General features: G+C 32.6%; 1 long non-coding RNA gene across 1 annotated transcript; it reads right to left on the bottom strand.

Annotated features, from left to right (window-relative positions):
• Positions 1-9261: 9261 nt before the first annotated feature.
• On the bottom strand, positions 9262-11503 carry LOC140015161 (uncharacterized). Its single transcript, XR_011821836.1, has 2 exons — positions 11135-11503; positions 9262-10611 (listed from the first exon to the last, which is right to left on the bottom strand). It is a non-coding gene; the product is annotated as an uncharacterized lncRNA (long non-coding RNA).
• Between the last annotated feature and the right edge of the window lie 5474 nt (positions 11504-16977).

The following is a 16977-nucleotide window of genomic DNA, read 5'->3' as shown; positions in this document are numbered from 1 at the left end:
AAGCAGTGGAAAAAGAAGTTTGATCGGTGTTTTGCAATCTGACCCAAGTATCCATTCATGGATTATCGATTCGAATTTGTGACAGAAGTCCACGACACGGATCTGCAAGGCAGATTCATCCCTAGCTAACTAGGATCCATTTGTGGATCCTCAATGGTGGCCAATATTAGTGTTTTTAGACTCAGACCGGATTGATCGGTTGAATTGAAAATTGGCTAGGTAGCTAGTCTAAGTCAGGTTAAAAACTCAAAAGTACTAAAACCCATAAAATCCGGTTAACACTCCAGTCTAACCGATGAACCGGTATAAATGCATTAAACCCAAAATTTTCCTCCCCAATATTTTTGCCTAATTTATTTTAAGTCTTTACTAGTGTCTTTAGTCTTCCATTTGACTGATCATTAAACAAGCAAAAAAAAGATTTAAAAAATCTGGAACAATTACAAACCCAAACAAACAATATCTCTGTGCCTCCTAAGAAGCAAACCCTAGCTCCTCCATAGACCACCAGTCCACTACCATCGCTACCAACGGCTCATCTGCCTCTACCGAACTTCATCATTCTACTGCTTCCACTCCTCTGGTATAATTTTCAAACTCCAACTTCAAGCCTCCATGCCCGTCAGCTTCTCTTAAACTTTTCAATTGTTGCTCCTCCATCACTGCTACTCCTCAAAGATTGCAACTGCTGCAACTCTGCTAATTTTCAAACTCCAAGCCTCTATTGCCGGTAGCTCCTTCGGAGTTCAAGCTCAAGGTTCAAGCCTATTAATATCCCAATCAGTAATTTTATCCCAAAATCTCATAAACTGGTTTTGTTCATAACAAATAATAATGGCTATCTAATATACTATGGTGAGGAATTTGAGACTTTAGGTGTAGTAAATTGAGGAGCTTGGATTGCTTGAGCCATTTCTCATTTTGCTACAGAATAGAGTGGAAAAGGATGAGAAGTAATCCCCATTTATTTCATAATGTTCTTTCAATTTAAGCTCTGGTACAGCTACCAATTTAGGGAGATGGTGATGAAGAAATGGATAAGAGGTTAGGTAGGCAATGGAGGGAAAGGAAGTGTGGTTGGAAGACTTGGGGAAGTTTGATTTGGCAGGCTAGATTTGTGAGAAAATAAGTAAATAACCAATCTACAATAATGGTTTGGCGGGATGGATTTGTTTATGAGCATTTGTGAGAAAATAACCAAAATACATAGACGTTATCCAGATGCAGGACCTTAAGATTTGGCAAGAAATTTAGTTTAGGTAATTTGATTCTTTGTCCAAATAATTTCAAGACCACAAGTGTTTTTTTGGAGAATATTTGATTGGGCTAAATATAACTACTAACGTACTAAGGAAACCTTATGTCAATTGTCAAGAACTTTAATATCCCAAGAAAGCATAGTAGATATCTAGGAGTTAAGCATCGAATACTTTATTTGCTTTGGACTGCAACAAAATTGCGCTAACAAATTCCACGAAATTATCATTGTAAGTGAATTTATTGTTGTTGATAGCGAAAAGCGTAGGATCATCGAAATCGGAACTGTTAAAATTGCCGTAAATATAATCATTTTGTAGTAAATAAAACTGTAGTAAATTCTAGAACCTTTTGGTCACCAATCTTGCCATAGTTTAAGAGCATTGCAATTTTTGTCACTTTCAACTTTCAAGAACCTTTTGCGTTCCCCTAACAGCCACAACTACCCCTTAATCCCACACCGACAAACATGTAGAGAGAGAGAGAATCTTTTTGTTTCTTTTTTTCCTTTGTCATTTTGGTTATACGGAAATAGTTGATAGGTTAAAGTTAATCCTATACATCCATTCAGCTTCTAGCTTAACAATTTGGCTAACTTTTACTTTGATATAGTTATTTTGAATTAATGTTATATGCACGAAGAATGTATATATTTTCATCATTGGATATATGTCAATTAATTCCAAATTAATTTGGGATGTGATTTAGGAAATGCAAACTATCAATTTTAGTACAAAACTATAATTAGGAGGTTTTTCTTTAGGATACTTAATATTTTCAATGTTCTTTCTAATACAGGATAGTGGAAGGTATTGATTCGCAATCCACACCAATAAACGAAAAATTGGCATCAAAGTCAAGTTCTGAAAATCGTAGGCAAAAAACTGATGTAGTTTTGAGACATATTATAGAAGGACAAGATTTACAAGACAAACAAATTTTAATTTGTCAATGGTGCAATGTTACCTTTAGAGGGAGAGGCATTAATTGAATGAAATACCATCTTACAAAAGCCAAGGGTAATGTTGCTTCATGCAAATTGGTGCCTAATGATGTTCGTTTGATGATGGAAAATTCATTGAACAAAAATGTTCAAAAAGCAAAAAAAAAAAAAAAAAAAAGAGGGATATTTGAAATTGGGAATCCATTTGGTTGAATCCATTTGAAAAGAAAGGCACAACATGACATTCAATCTTATATAACAGGTAAATCTCTTGACCATTCTCAATCGAGCATCAAGTCTTGTATGTAAAAGAAAGAGAGATGGAATGATACAGATATGACCATATCTTTGTGATTTTATGATGCATGTATTCTAATGAATGCTTGTAATTCTCCCTATTATCAACAAACAATTGGAAAGATTGCGTAAATAGGGTGAAACTGGTTGCACAATTATAAGTAACGATTGGAAGAATAATAGGCAAAGAAACTTGATCAATTTTCTAGTTTATTATCCTAGTAGGATCTTATTTATCATGTTTGTTGATGTTTCAGATTTTGAATCAATGCTCAATATTTGTGTAATCTATTTTCTAAAATTGTTGAGATTATTGGACCAAGTAATGTTGTTTACATGTCACAGATAATGCAAGTAATTATAAAGTTGCTGGCCAATTACTTTTTAAAAAATATCCTACAATTAGTTGGTCTCGTTGTGCAGTACATTGTTTGAATTTAATTATGCAAAATATTGAAAAAATGACATGTGAATGATGTAATCACTCTTGCTTCAAGAGTTACTATGTATATTCATAATCGAAAGTGGATTCATAGTTGGTTAAGAAAAAGGCCCGGTTGGAGAGAGATTTTTTGTCCTACTAAAACACAATTTGATGCTAATTTGATTACTTTGAAGAGTTTTCATAATTTGAGACGGCATTTGGAGACTTTTGTGACTTCTAGTGCATACAAGAGACAGCTGAAAAATGAAAAATATAAAGAAGTCAAACAAATTGTTCTTAATGGCAAGTTTTAGAATAATTGTTTGATTATTGTGAGAATTATGGGTCCAATTATGTGCTTGTTGCGTATTTGTGATTCTGTTGAAAAATCTTCATTAGACTATGTAAATGAAGACATGTGGAGAGTTGTTAATGGCATTAAAGAACTATTTAGGAACAAGAAAAAGTTCTACGGCCCATACATTGATATAATTGATAGGAGTTTGGATAATATGTTGAAAAAAGATCTTTATGTAGTTGCTTTTTGGTTGAATCTAACCTTCCAATATGATAGGGACAACCTTTGTCACATGCATGAGATTATGAAAAGTATTTTAGAAGTTATGTAAAAGTTGAAAATGGATGGGTTCTAGTATATGATGAATGAAATATCAATGTTTAGGTCAAAAAACAAAGTTTTAGGTTTCAATTTGTTCAAAATGCTTACAAGACTGGCCATCTAGGTATGCCTACTTTAATTTCACATTTATTATGTTAATTGATAAGAATTAGTTTTGCTATTTTTCTTTAAAAAAAATACTAATTGTGTCTTACTGATATAGATGTGTGGTGGTGATTGTTTGGTAATGATGCTTCATATTTACAGAAGTTAGCAATTAAACTCTTGAGCTAAACTTCTTCTTCCTTGGGATGTGAATGCAACTGGAATATATTTGAACGCATCCATATGAAAAAGAGGAATAGATTTAAGTATCAAAGGTTGAATGATCTTGTTTACATTCATTATAATTTACGTTTGAAGAATAGGTATGGAATTACTATTATACATGCTTACATTCTTTTGTAAATTTATTGGTTTTTTAAATTTCTTACTTCTTTTTTTTTGGTTTTTTTTCATTGTAGGCTTTCATATAAAATGAGGTCTTATGATCTAGTGAATTATAAAACCAATAATAAAGTTGAATTTTGGATAGTTGATGAGAAACAGGAAGGAGAGCTTGGTTATGATGAACTAGAAGAAATGATTGAAGAAGAATTTTCCAAAACTAGTGAGGATGGACCCTCTCAATCACGTAAAATTATATTTGTTAACTTTATTTAAGTTTCTTCTTAGTTCTTATCTATTTTTGAATCTTTTTTAATTATATTGAATCGTTTTATTTATGAGTATTTAAATGATTTTAGGTAAGAAAGACACAAATATTGTGCAAGTTCATGATGAGGATGATCTTGATGATATCGACTTCAAAAGTTATAAAATTGGAGATAAGGATGATAAAGATGAAGATGAAGCATGGCTTAGATAGTTCTAAAATGTGTCATTTCGAAACATTATGAATGAACTTGCTGCTTTATTTGGATAGATGTTTGTCGAAGATTCAACATGTATAAGATTTCTTTTTTATAATTTTTGTGAGTTTGGATGAATTTGGTGGATTGTTTGGTGCATTGGATATGGATTTGTAAATTTCATTTGTAGGAAAAAATTATATATATATATATATATATATAACGTAATTACGACATCATTTGGTTTGACCTCTAATCGAACCCGGTCGAACCCATTGACCTTTGACCCTTAAATTCGGCTGAGTCGATGCTCGGTCTAAGTTTGAAAACATAGGCCAATATGTGACTTTTGTTTGTTTAGGGATTTTTAGTATTGTTTTTTTTCCTTTCTAGATCTAACTCTTTTAACCTATAAATATGCATATCTAGGGCTTTTGTGTCAATTATTAATGCAATATTAATTGGTTATTCAGATTTTGCGAGATTTCTTTCGTTCTAAGACTTTTTGAATCTATTTATTGGAGATTGATTGTGTATCATCCTAAGTTTTTCTATCATGGAAAGTATTCGTGTATGTCCTTCACATTTTCATGCTTTTATAAGGGTCAACTTCATCAGGTGCATCGATGCAAATGAATATAATTAAACATGTTCTTTTGTTGGGTAAAATACATATTACACCAACTAATCACTGCTTATGTTATTTAAACTGATATTATTGTAGCCCTTGTGGACCACAAATAATAGCCAATGACTGACTGAGCTGCCCCTTAATTCCAACCCTAATTTCTAATCGTTTAGCAAGTTTTCGTATCATTTAGTAAGTTTTCGTAGTAATTATAACATCCTAAATTCAATTCTCAAACCCTTGGAGTCGCTCTTAAACTCAAAAAAATTTACAAAAAAAAGACTTTCTTATTAAGTTACTAGAAATATAATATTTTCTCATCCATTAGACTTGCCCTCACATAAACAACATTAACTTTACCTTAATTGTCTTTGGATCATTCAAGATATTCAAAAATTAATGTTAAGAGGGACTTTAATATGAGGAAAAAAATTTTACTTGATAAATTAGATCAATTAGTTTTAAACAACTAGTATGTCTGGAAATTGTTAGAATTTTGTTAAACCAATTGATAAATTTTTTTAATATACATAGCACTGCTAAACTAGGTTATGTATCCTACCTAGGCTATAAATTTGCTCCAAAGGATAGATTTTGTTTTTAATCTCCAAGGATAGATTGAATCTCTAAATAAGTGATAACATCCTTTCTTCCAATTAAGTCTACTAGTAAACTTTTTTGGCATGAACTTAGAAAGAATTGGAAAGAAATCTGTCACAAAATGCTAATCACTTCTTCCTCCTTTACAATAATATTATTCAAGGCAAAAGTCATGACTTCGGGAAAAAGAAATTATGCAGTTAGAACTTTAGATGTACCAGGAACATGACCAAAGATAAGAACAATTATTTCCCACTTATTTTGAACACATAATGTACTTTGGCAAATTTAGTTCTTTCTCTTTGTTTTGCATTACTAACTAATTATTCCTACTAAACATTACCTACCCCAATGCTTACAACTTCATCAACTCAATCCTACTATGTAGTCCTTGTCCAAATTGTTCGTAATTTCATCAACTGACTGCCTTAATTAGGAATTAGAATTTCTTAATCCAAATCCTTCTTCCCCTTCCTTACTTCTTGAATTCCAACTGTCTCCTATTAGGAAAAAATTTTTTAAAAATAAAAACAAAATAAAGGTCCGCATATGCATGAGTTGTGGTATAACTCTTCTCTTGAATCCGTCAAATACTTTTAAAACTAGCAATTTTCTAAGATCAACTCACAAGTGGCACAAGCAACCTTGACTTCCTCTTTTCTGGCTGAAACTACTTGAGAATTCAAAACTACTAGCATTTTTTTTTTCCAAATATCAGTAAGTCTATAACAAAGCAAGGCTTCCAATAGTTCTACCAAGCTAGGTAGCAAATTTCATAGCAATGGCATTGTTCATCTCCAACACTGCAAGTTCCCTTATCTTGATGCTTTCCTTATTCATCTTCCTCCTACCTGGTTCTTTTGCCTTTGACTTCAAGCTCTTAGGCCATTGTAATAAGGGAAGCATTCGACAATACGATATTAATCTCTTGAAATTTCCATTGAATTTGGAGTAATTGGAAGCTGAGTTCTTCTTATGGGGTTCTCTAGACACTAGATTGGACGTGATAGCTCCTGAGCTAACCAAAAATGGTCCATCACCTACAGATTTTCAATTTGGATCCTCTCATTAGAGATATTGTTGCCCAATTTGCGTTCCAAGAAGTCGGAAACCTGAACTAATTTTTTCTTAGCAATATTTAGAACATGTGATTTTCTTGGTATTGTATATTTCTTGATTACTCTGGTGGAAAGGAAAAAAAGGTAAGACAATAATTTTGACCAAAAAAACACCATGCCAGGATTTTCAAGGCCATTGCTAAATTTAATTACAGAATTATTAAGTAAATTTTGGATTTGAATATTTCATTAATCTGATGGTCTTACATAGATATATGGAGCATTTTAAAGTTGAGAAGTTGTTAACTTTTTTGATTGCTTTATATTCTCCTTTTTAATAGAATTGTGTATACATAAAAAGCACTTAAAAACTATTTATATTAGGTTCATGAGAATGCATATACTGCCATTGTATGTTTTGTCTTAGGTAAATGGATTGTTCTAGGTCATTCTATGCCTTACCATTTATGTTAATACTGAATTCAAGCAGTTGGAAAATGAAAATCACCACAGAAGAATATGATACATGGCCAGCTATGATTTGTCAATTATTTTAAATTTATTTCAAAATTGTTATATATGAGTGGCAAGTTTAATGGTTTTCACACATATAGAAGGTTTTAGATTATGTTTTTATCAATCATTTCTTTGTTTGTGCTTTCTTGTTATTTTTTTTTTCTGATGCTTGATCCATGATATTTTATTTTTTTTAATTTGCTACTATACTCATTGAAAATCAAACAAAAGGTTTAGCTACTATACTCATTAAAACATGTTTTACTATTGTATTTTTTGACAAGAAATGTCATGGATGGATGATATCGCATTGTGTCATGTATGAATCCATTCCTAAAGCATGTTTGGATTGCTTTCAATTACATCTATTAGTTTTATCTTTCGAAATACAAATACAAACTTGTAGTCTTTTTCTTTTTTCTTTTTTTATATTCACCATATTAATTTTTTTCAAGTGCCTATGATGTCCCATTCCTACATTTGCAGATCCTTTTAGAATTTGCTGATCTAAGGCTACATCAAAAGAAAGTACTAGCTATAACTCTTATGAGTGGTCAAGAAACTATTACGTTGGTATCACTTAGAAGTAGTTTCGATCAGAATTGAAGCGACTTTGTTATTGATCATGATCTCCAAATTGTTGAAATAGTGCTCATTATGCCACCGATTGTACTATTATACAAATTTTGCACATTAACTTGTGATTAAATGCTACTAATATTTTTCCCCACCTTTCCATTTATAAAATTATATTACTAACATCACCCTAACAAAATAGCAAAATAGTGTACAATTATATATATATATATATAGGTATGTCGCGCCCCATTTTTTGCGATGAAAAAAGTATTTACAAAAGATGTGATTTTTATTTAAAAAATAAGTGAAAAAGGACCTAAAATGGGACTTTAAAGAATGCGACAGTTTGGGTCCAAAATTTAGTCTAAAAGGGTTTTTAAGAAGAATAGGAGTTGCCACTTGGTATTGAATTTGAGTGTACCAAGTCACTCAAAAAGTATTTTTAAAAAAATATTAATAAAACCCTTTCGACAACTCTAGATCTTTGAAAACAAGAGAAAATAAATTCGGAAGTCACGGTTGAAGAAAGGGAAGGCAAAGGTTCAATTGACTCAAACTTAAGGCATCCTTTCAACCTAGTTTAAACTAGTTGCGAGGTTTAGTTAAAATTTCTCTAATCTAACCCTTAAATTTATCACGTTTGAATGTTTCCTACATGGATACAAATATAAATTTATAAAAATGTCGAGAGGAACAAAATGTCCATTCAAGGGTTTAATTAATACCAATCGCATTAATTGCGAAGGTCAAAATAATTCCTTGAAAGGGTTACGAGTATATGAATGATGAAATTAAAAGAAAAAAATAAAATAAAATTATATACATAGGTATATGTGATCAAAGGAAAAGGAATGTAGCATAATGAAGGCAAAAACTCGTGGCATAATTTTCTTATACAGGGATCGATGGGGTATTTAAACTAAAGAGTTATAATCACCCATATCCATGTTCAAAGAATAATTCTCTTAATATAAGCAAGCAAATGAACTAACTTATTTTATAATTTTTAAATGGCATGCAATTCTAAATGATATGATTAACACATATAGAGGGTAGGGGGTAGAGGATAATATAACAGGAAATATCATGCAAATGAGAAAAAATCTTAAAAAATATACATGAAAATGTAATGGATGTTACGCAAGAGATAAATCTAACGCCTGAACGATCTAAGAATCTAGCATTGGACTAGTCCATTTCTAAAGAACCTTACTAGCATCGGACTAGCAAGTAGACGAAGGAACAAGCCATAACTAGCATTGGACTAGTGTGGTAACGCCATGCATTAATAATACATAGTAAAACAAATAAGGCATAAATTAAAACAAATAAATACAGAAGAGCACGTAGCATGTAACACGTAAGCATAATATTTAGATGCAAAAATTCTAAGGAAAGCGGATAAAGCATATAACACATAAGCTACATAAACACATAAAACCCATCTATTACAACGGAGAATTTAACTACAATATAATATAGGGAAATATAAAAAATAAAACCTATCTATTCTATCTATTACAATAGGGGACCTAATTACAATCTAAAGTGGAAAAATATGATAAAATAAACCTATTTATCCTATCTATTACATTGGTCTATCTAATTACAATTTTTCAAAAAATATTACCTATCTATTACATCTTGAAGTATTTAAAAACCTCTCAAATAATTATAAAATTAACTAAACAAACATAAGAAAATTTGAATGAACATTTGAATCAAATAAATAAGAAAGCATATAAAAATATATAAACACATAGGAGCATGTAGGAACACATAAGAGCACGTAATTAACATTTAAATAATAATAGGGATACCTCCCTTTTGAAGCGGTGACTAAATGGAAGTCAAATTGTCCTATTTATACTCAAAATGAACAAAAGAATCATGGCACAAATATAATTGAAAATAATAATAATGATGATGATGATAAAAATACTAAATTCACATTAACATGTCAAACATAAAGAAATTTAAGAACATCTAAAAATCACAAGTTAAATATGTTCAAAAGTAGTATAATTAGCTATTAAAGAAAAGAAACAATTATAATAGAGAGAGTCAAAATTCACTAGGGATTGAATTGCAAAAATTGAAAAACTTTTGGGGTAAAAAAATAAATTTTCCAAAGTTTAGAGGTCAAAATTAAATAAAAGATAAAGTTTAGGTACCAAAATGCAATTAATTTAAGGACCTAACTGAAAGAAATTTAAAATTTTCTGAGACACAGTAAAGCTACTCCAATGATCAGGGGCTAAAGTGCAAATTCGCATAAGATCTTCTTAAGAAAAACAGGCCATTGGGCCATCATTTTGTGTCTTTGGGCCAAAATCTCTAAGCCCAGCCGAAAGTCCAAGGGAAGCAAACAGTCCAGCCAAATCTTTTATCACTCAAGCCCAAACAAAAAATGTATGGACTTTGGCCTCCTATCCCAAGCCGAAACCCAAAAGAAATAAACCAAAATCCATTCCTAGGAACCAACCAAAATAATCACAAGCCCACTAGAAAAAAAAACATTAGCCCATTCATTTTTTCTTTTCTTTCTTTTTCTTTCTCTTTTTCTTCTTCTTCTTCTTCTTCTTTCTTCTTCTTCTTCTTCTTTCTTCTTCTTCGACTCGAGTAGCTAAAGCTTCTTCCTGCTGGCGGCCATGGCCGCCTCCGGCAGCGCCACCGCCGGACCGCTACCGGACGCCGGCAAATTTTCCGGTCACCAAATTTTCTCACAATACACCCCCTCATTTGATTTTTCACGTGGATTCCATTTTTGTGCTTAGTTCTTACAAAAAAAGAACCAAAAGTGGTGAAAATAGTAAAAGACAGCCCATTTTTTATTTTTTCAAAACACCATATTCTTCATTAAAAATCATAAAAATTATACTACAACACTCCTTACAGCTTTTACAATACAACTATGATTTTAATTTGATAAGAAAACAACATAAAAGGGCTAAATTAAAGCAAAACAACCCCTAAAATTCATATTTTTTGCCTTTTAGACTACAAAATCGACACAAAACTTTAATTAAACAACCTCTCCAAACCATTAACTAGTCATGATTATTCATTTTAACAACAATATATGTACAAAATTAACATTTTAATTCGATTTTCCATTTTTGACATTTTATCAAACATATAGCATGCATACACAAAAGCTATCTCTCTCTCTTCAATCTTGCTGGTAACTTAACCTCAATATTTAACAGCACCACAGCAACAATAAAACCCAACAAAAGCAAGAGAAACTAGGCAATCAACATGAATTTAATTTGCTAAAAAAAAATTGAGAGAAACCTCACCGAAAGTGGAGTTTCTTGGTTAAAAATGTTTTAATGAAATTCCAAACCTCCAACTGTCCAATGGCTTGCTTTCTTTTGTGTTTGACTTGCCAGTAGGTGTGTGAAATTGAGAGGGGGAAAGGGAGACGAGAACCGAGAGGGAGAGGGAGTTTTTTTTTTTTTTTCATCTTGTCTCTAGAGGGAGAGGCCGAGAGATGTATTTGGAGCCAAAAGGTGAAGTTTTGTTCTTGTGAGGAAAAGACAAAGGATTGAGATATGGGATCCCAATTTTTTCCTTCCGTGAGTGTTTTTTGTCTAGAGGAGATGCTGAGTGTTGAGAGAGAAAAAAAAAATGAATGGTCGAGACGGAGTCAATTGGGTTTGGTTCTTGTCAAATGATGGCTTTTTACTAAATGAAAAGAAAGGTGCATGGAAATTGAGTGTAAAATGGGTTAATAGTGGTTTTGGTAGGGAAAATGATGAAAATGTGTAAGTTTAGTCATGATTTGATTTTGATTTTTTGCTTTTGATTTTGATTGTTTTAATATAATTTTCTTTTCTTAAGATAAACCTATAAAAATGAGAAAAAATATACATTAAAATGTAAGAAAATAAATGACTCATCAACTAGAAAATATTCAAGAAAACATAATCATTTTGGTGTCTACAAGGTAAGCACAAATCTTATACTAAGTCACAATAATTGTCAATCTATTCAATCCTTCCTCCAAATCTGGATAATCATCTTGAACATTTGGAAACCTTCAATTTATAGCTGCCCAAATAAACCATAAAGAAAACTAAGTCACAAAAGCAAAACTAATAAACAAAGGCTAAGCATATAGCCAGCAAAACCTTGCCTCTCAACCAAAGCTAACACCACCTATGCACACTAGTTGCATTTATATAAATACATTAGAAGACCACTTTTATTGCCAAAGTTATAAGCAAACAAAACCTTACTGCACACATGTGAAATTCAAATACAAAGTTGTACTGCTATTTGGCAATATTGCATAAAGTCCGTAAACAAAGCGTAATACCCAAAATTTTGCAGATAGAAAAAACACAAGTATTTAGTTAGGGGCTTGTAAGGCCACCTAGAATAGCACAAATTTCCATTATTTCAACTCTTTGAAAGAAAGATATGTATGAATTAGATACTTGTTTAATCTTTTGTCTAAGCGCTTGGTTTTTAGATAACCTAAAAATTTATACCTCAATTTAACATTTGTTTGCTTTAAATTTTTTTTTCAATTGCAATCATTAAGTTATAAAAAGCAAAAATTAAAAGATGTAGAAAATTGGTTTCTACATTAGTTTTGGATATTCTTAATAACTATTTGCTAAGTCTTCTTAATTTTCTTCCAACAAATTTTTACCCTTTTACACTTCAAAAAATTTATACTCCATTTTTCTAATAATTAACCAGACTAAATTAATTTCTCCTATGGCTGGTGATAAAATCAAAAGATGTGACGCCCCCACTTCTCCCTAAGGCGAACCAAAGGGTATCCGCGGGACGCCTGTCCAGTTCTCGCCAGGACTCAAGCAATTCCATTCAAACTTATTACCAGTCTACATGTCACAAGTAAATAACTTAAATACAGTAAAGGCGGAAGCGTTCAAGCTTACAATAGTCATCCATTATCCAACCCGCACGTTGGGTGTTCAAAGTACATCTTAAATCCCAAATATACATCACATATATCCGAATGATACATTAAACTTCCAAAAGTACAATCATAAAGGGGCCAAGCCAAAATACACTTGAAACCCTAAAACAAAATATATCCAAAAGGATATTTCTCCGTGCTTACTCCATTTCCAGTCCTGTTAAGAAAAACAAATCTACAGGGTGAGCAAAACGCTCGTGAGGCCAAGGACACACATGCAAGCACGTAGTTCAAATAACAATCCCAATTACAAGCCAAGCAATAATATGTTTCAATAATTAACAATTTATTGAAAAGTAAACGGAAACAATTCAAGGATATAGGAGCTCTCAGGAGCTATATTCCACTTGCACGATCAATAACCTTCACGAATTGACACTCCGTCAATCGGGTAGGTTTTGTCCGTAGAACTCCACTTAACCTGTCCCCTTTCACCTTACATACCCCTGTATCGGGCCCGCCTGTCATTTGTTTGTGGCGATACTACTCGAGTATGCCAAGCAAGATCTCTCATTAGGTCAAACTTATATATCTCATGGGTCGCCAAGGTTCCCGACCAAGCCCATGCCGGCTCGAGTCCAAGGTCGGCCAATGAGATGTGGGCGTCCCCATGTGCAATTGTATGTCGAGGAGATTTACTCCAATGACGTATGCAGCCATAGCATACCATGTCATGTATCAAGCATTGATATGTACAAGCAATCGATGTATCCAAACAATCGATATATTCAAGCAATTTGAGCATGAGTTAAATCATTTCGAATGAGAACGAGTGCGATAAAGTACACACTCGACTCTATTTTTCAAAATCTCAAATATCAATAACAAGTAATCACGTATCGAATTCACAGGAGTTCAAGTAACACACACTTGACACTCACTAAGTAAGACAAGAAAAAAAGGGCACTCGAAATTTAAGCGTCCACTGTGGGATCCTCGTGAGGGTCCTCGTGTGCGCCTGAGCAAATAATAGTGAAGCATCACTCATATATCCCAATTATCAAGGAAGATTGTACACTAGTACAATCTAAGAAAATTTCATGAAATCGAACCTCAATTACTCGTAAATCGAGGTTCAATTAGAGTTTCTTAAAGTACAAGAGCGATCGAGTTTTCATTTTGGAAAATCAAGTATAACACGTTCAAGTAATATCGAAGGAACAAGAGTGATCAGTTTTGATACGATATTTTGAAAAATCGTATCTCACATTCTACATGTAAAAAATTAGAAAAATTGGTACCGTTGGAAACCTTTTTGAAAGTACTAAAAGTTCTTAGAAGACACTTTTCCATAAATTTAAGTGGAAGGTATTCAAAAATGGGCTTAAAGTTGCTGTTCCAGAACACTCAGAATTGCCGGGGTTGGTTTTTCGCTAACTTTGGAAATTCGGCAAAATTCACACGTTGCGAGCTAGCCTCTGAAATTTGTAAATCAATTAGAGTTACAAGTAAGGTTTATAACAGAAAAAGCAAATCAAGGATCGGAGTTTCGAGCACCGAGATACGGTGGCTCAAAATTAGGGAAAATTCAAAACTGGTGAACAAATTTCCAGATTTGAGCTTCCAACTTTGGGACTTTAGTTAGGTATCGAAATGGACTTGGATTGGTACAAAATTCGGCAGTATAATACTCCTATATAAAGATTATCCCACTATAAAATTTCATGGAAAAATACCTTCGGGAGTGTAGTCAATCAAACAACCAAAGTTTCGAAAATACTAAGACAAAACTGCCTTGAACCTTTTGTTTTCCATTTCAAACATTTGGTCAAGGAAAAATTCCTCAAACATGGCTCATTAATGTAGGCAAAGCCTAAGGAACATTCATGGTACATTTGGTAGGTGTTTAACACCAAGAAATTCAATTAGCAAGTCTACACCAAGCCTTGCATCAAATCTGTCCAAAAGTGAGGGTTTTCAAGAGCAAGGCAGGTTCCGTATTTTAATCACAAATCACTCAACTTAACTCGGAATTGAGCTTGGTTTATAGCTTTGGAAAATACATTCATAGATCTATAATTTCACAGAAGAAATTATTTTGAAATTCGGCACACAACTAGGTCGAATTCAAGCCAAAAGTTGCAGCCTCAGCATTTCGTTCCAGGAAAATAAAGAAACAGGACAGCCAACTTTAAATGGTTGGTTCGGCTCACACACATGGAACCAGAATGTGAATTTTATATCAAATGAAAGCTGGGAAGGTCTAGTTTCCAGTGCCGCAATCAGAACTCGATTCCGACATCGGAGCGATGAATTATAGCCGAAACAAGGTGACCGCCTGGGCAGTGACGGGAATCATTTTCCAGTTTTCTAAACTTTGGAAACCACTTCATTTAACCAACCAAATCCTGTTATTTTTCCATGAAACTTTTTACACAATCAATATAACATATAAACAACATAAACAAGCTATTAGATCCTCAAAATTTTGCACCAAAGTGCTCGAACAAAGCAGGGGCAAAACGGTCATATTTTGTCAATGTACCATCCTTGAGTTTCTATTAACAATCCAACCTTAATCCACTAGTTTAAGCACTAAATAAACATTATTACCATCAAAACACCACAAATCAGTCCATATCTCCAAGGTGGGAGTTCATAGAGCCCACACAACTAATTTTCCATCATAAACAAGCTACCCATAAACATGCAAGGGCTTAAATGTGCATTACTACTTCCATGAAGCAAGATTTGAAGGTTAGATCGTTACCTACTTCACTTGGTGTGCAAGATCAGAATTTTCGGTCCTTTGAATGTCCAAGAAAACCGTGGAAAGCAGCTCCTTTTCTTAGCTAGATGAACTCTCCAAGTATTAAGCTAAGTGGTGTTCAATTTTGGTGTGAAATGGTTGAGAATTGGTGCAAGAAATGAAGAGGGAATTGGAGCTGTTTTTTTCCTCTTGGTTGTTCGGCTATTAGGAGCAGCAAAAGAGGAACTAAAGCTGATGGTAAGCTTCCGTGGGAAGCTTTAAATTTTGTGGCCAAAGTTTACTTCAAAAGTCAACTAGGAATAGTGCGCGTACGCGCGCGTTCTGTGCTCGATTTCTCTTAAGTTTGTTGCACTAGTACACTAAACCTCTAATGCACTCACATTCATATCATCATTATTTACTCTTAGTAGTCCCAAAATAATGGTCTAAAGTTCTTCAATTTATCGCGCACGCGAAAACACGTATTACCGATTTTGCACGATAACACTAAGATTTCAAGAAATTCTTATAACGATTGTATCACTAACTAATACTTGAGCACTTAAACATGAAAATACTTATTTTAGGACTAATATTCATGTCTCCAATTTTCCAACCTCATTGTATCCTCGATTCAATCATTTACTCCAAATCGCATATTCACTATTTCACTTAACGAGCCTTCAGAAATTAAATTTTGAAACGAGTCACTTTAAAAATATAACTAAGCTATAGATCCCTTTAATTAGGTCTAAAAAGGTTATAAAATAATAATCGGAGCAATTTGCCAAATAAATAATTAAATGAGCTAGTAATAGGAGTTTAAAATAGGTAAATTTTTGCGAGTCCTCACATGAGTCGAGTACTGATTCCTCAATTAACCTTTCTTAATCTACCATTGATCATTCTTAACTCTCCAATATTAATACACTCCCGATTCAAGTATAGCCTCGAAAGACGTGCAGTCGTTGTTCCAAACTAAATGAATTATCGAAAAGTGAATTTTTCAACAAAACACTTTAAAATATAAAAGGGGCGTTGCTCCATATAAATGGATTTTAAATGGTCGAAATAAATAATTCGAAGAAAATGAGTAACTAATTATTTAAGTAAATTTGTAATATTCAATAAATAAACAGAAATTTTCGAGTCCTCACAAAAGAGGTCCAATTTATAGTGGTTATATAGGAGACTCAATTTGTATTAAAAAGTATGCAAAGGCTAATTAAAATCTATTTGTCCTTTTTAATTTTGCATTTTATTCACTAATGCAACTAAATTTTCATAAGTTTTTTCTTTTTAACAAATTTTGTATAGTAATTTTAGAGAAATCTTTGCTCGAACCTTTCCATTTGTAACATTTTATTACTAATGTCCACGTAACAACTATAGCAAAATAATGATAAATATTTTAATAGATGGGTGGATAAAAATCTTCTACTACCATGCAATGCGCAGCAAGAATTGCCTAGTTATTTATAGTGAAAATAGTTTGGCTT

Source organism: Coffea arabica, chromosome 1c (genome assembly GCF_036785885.1).
Source record: "Coffea arabica cultivar ET-39 chromosome 1c, Coffea Arabica ET-39 HiFi, whole genome shotgun sequence".
In the NCBI taxonomy this organism is placed as follows: Eukaryota; Viridiplantae; Streptophyta; class Magnoliopsida; order Gentianales; family Rubiaceae; genus Coffea; species Coffea arabica.
The sequence above is the reverse complement of the archived record's forward strand: the minus strand, read 5'-3'. Positions and strand labels throughout refer to the sequence as shown.